This window comes from Malania oleifera, chromosome 7 (assembly GCF_029873635.1).
Source record: "Malania oleifera isolate guangnan ecotype guangnan chromosome 7, ASM2987363v1, whole genome shotgun sequence".
Classification (NCBI taxonomy): Eukaryota; Viridiplantae; Streptophyta; class Magnoliopsida; order Santalales; family Ximeniaceae; genus Malania; species Malania oleifera.
The window spans coordinates 96047824-96050739 of NC_080423.1; positions in this window are offsets into that span (position 1 = coordinate 96047824).

Here is a 2916-nt window from a genome sequence, read left to right on the forward strand (position 1 = left end):
GTTTCTTTTTTTTAATTTGTTTTTCCTTCTAAGGATTTTTGCAAGTTTCTTAGATATGAAGGCTAGTTCATCTTCATCCATCTCTTCTTCACTACTAGAGTTTTCTTTTGATTCTTGGACTTTGATTTTTCCATTCCTTGACATTTCACATGTGAGTAGAGAACCTATTAGTTCATCTAAAGAAGTGGTTTTAAGGTTCTTACCTTCCGTTGTTGCAGTGACCTTTGGTTCCCATATAGGTGGCAGCCCTCTAAGAATTTTTCTTATCATCTCATAGGTAGTGTAGGTTTTTCCTAAGACATTTAGAGAGTTTATTAGTGTACGTGCTAGTTATAGATTCATTTGAGTTTATCTTAAATGCTTCATATTCGCTTGTAAGCATATCAATCCTATTATCCCTAACATCTATAGTGCTTTCGTAAATTACCTCAAGTTTGTCCCATATTTCATTGGCTGATTTGCAAGTCATGACTCTATTAAATTCATTTATATCAAGAGTAGAGTATAAAACATTCATAACACTAGAATTAACTTGCAGCACCTTATGATCTAAGTCTGTCATATCAATTGTCTCCTTAGGAACTTGTTTTCCATCTACTAGTTTAAAGGGAATTAGGCAACCATCCATGACAACCTCCCAAGCTTTCCAATTCATAGTTTGAAGATATATTCTCATACACTGCATCCAAAAAGTATAGTTCAAACCACAAAAGATAGGTGACCAAGTTGAGGATTGACACTCTTCGAAGGGAGTTACTCTTATGTGTGCCATTAGATCTTTCTATAACTACTTATTAAGATTTGTTATAATCCCTCTCTGATACCAATTGAAACTAAGGTGTAGTCCCAAGAGGGGAGGGTAAATTGGATTTAAAAATTTTCTTTTAATTCTTTTTAAGAATTCTTAACTTCTTTTTTTCTTTTAATGAAATCTTTACTTCTTGTTGATTTATTCAAATAATAAATACTTAAAAACAAAATTCAATCCACAACCAACAAAGTACTTAACTAATTAGTTAACCAATCAACTTTCCAATCATCCACAATATTCAAATTAAGATAGAAGATTCAACTTGTGTTTGTTTACAGCCCTGTAGTTAATGAATTTGCTTTCTTAAAATGAGATGCAATCCAATACTCTTTCCAAAAACTTAGATGTTAAATAAACTTTCAGTTTAATGTGTCTTTGAGTGTTTTATCAATCAACGTACTCCCTTATGGTTTCCGCAAAGAATGGATTAACTAACGTACTCCCTTTTGATTTTCGCAATCGCAAAAACAAATTAAGCTGAAGTTTTCTTAATATCAAATCCATGTCGTGTTTATGATTAATGAATTTAAAACATCCACGCAGTTTGTATATGCTGTAAGTAAATAGAGTAAGGGAAAGAGGGAGTGAGACCACGGTTTTTACGAGGTTCGGCTTATACCTAGCTTATGTCCTCACATTTGGCAAACCACCAAAGGATTCACTAAAACTAGTTCCTTTTCCGGGTGGAACAACACCGTTTACACACTCCTTTGATTAGGCTAAAGCCCGCCTCTCCAAACAATATACCCTCGTTCGGTCATTCCTTCAATTAGGTTAGAGCAACACCTGTCTAAGCGATATCCCCTCACTTAGCCTACAATCCAACAATCCTAAAATCGTCACAATCTACAAGAGATACAACAAATAGATGTGTACAAAGAGTGCTCTCACAAAGAGTTGATTAGTACAAGTTAAATCTATATACTTCAATCAAATTCATAATATGAAATACAATTGAAGCTCAAAAGAGATTTCACCAAGTTTTCCTTCTAGATGAGAATCAACAATTCAGAAAGACAGAGAAGGATTGATTAGTTACTTCTAAAAAAATCTTAGCAATTCAGACGTGCAAAGATGAGAGCATGAAAGCTTTTAAGAGTATGAGAGTTTTAGCTCTGAGAATTGATTTTCAATTGCTTGGTATAATTTAATTTGTAAAACCATGTATTTATAGAGTGAGTTTCTTTGTCTCCCAAGTTGCTTGGAGTGTCCCCCAAGTTTTTATAACTTTTAGATATAAAAAAAAACTAATTTTTAGAATTTTCCCGTTAAAGTTCAAAATTTAAATTTTCATAAGGTCAGTTGGCTGATCAGGTGACTAGGTGGGTGTTTATATAGGGTCAGCTGGCTGGATAGACGACTGAGACCTTTCTGTCTCCCAAAAATTAATTCTATTAACTGGTCGGTCAGCTGACTGAACACAGTTCATTTTGATCAGTTGGCTGACGAGACAATTTGTTGAGTTGCTGACAGCTTCGACCCCGCTCAGTATTTTGGTCATAACTTTTTTTTTTATATAACTCTAAATTTGATGTTTTTAGTGTAAAAAAAAAAAAGGTAAGAGAAAATACTACAATTTCCATGTTGAACACTTTTTAAAATAATGAGTTTTTGATAGAGAAAAAGGCATATCAATGCGGATGTAAAAAAATAACAGCATTTGGAAAATCCTCTTTTTGGTGCTTTTCATTCCAAAAATAATTTTAACCATTTTAAAATATCTTTTGACCTTATAAAAATATTTCCCAAGTATTTTAAAAGGTATTTAGGTCTGAGTAATTAACTCAAGAGCTTTTTGTATCCATATTGAAATCTAATGAAGCACTTACCTAAAGACTTCTTAATTTTTTTTAATATTCTTAAACACTTAAGTCTCCATGTTTTGTCTTGGCCCTTTCTTCAAGCTTTAATATCAAGTTCATCCTGTCTTGGCCTTTTCATCAAGCTTTAATATCAAGTTCATCTTCTCATAGTCGTCAAGCTTTAATATATCATCCATGTCTTTAAGTATTTTTTAAGCTTCATATGATCATGTTCCTGTGGAATATAAGCTTCAATTGATCCTTGTGAGTACTTGACCTTGCTTTCACATATGTGAGATCTGA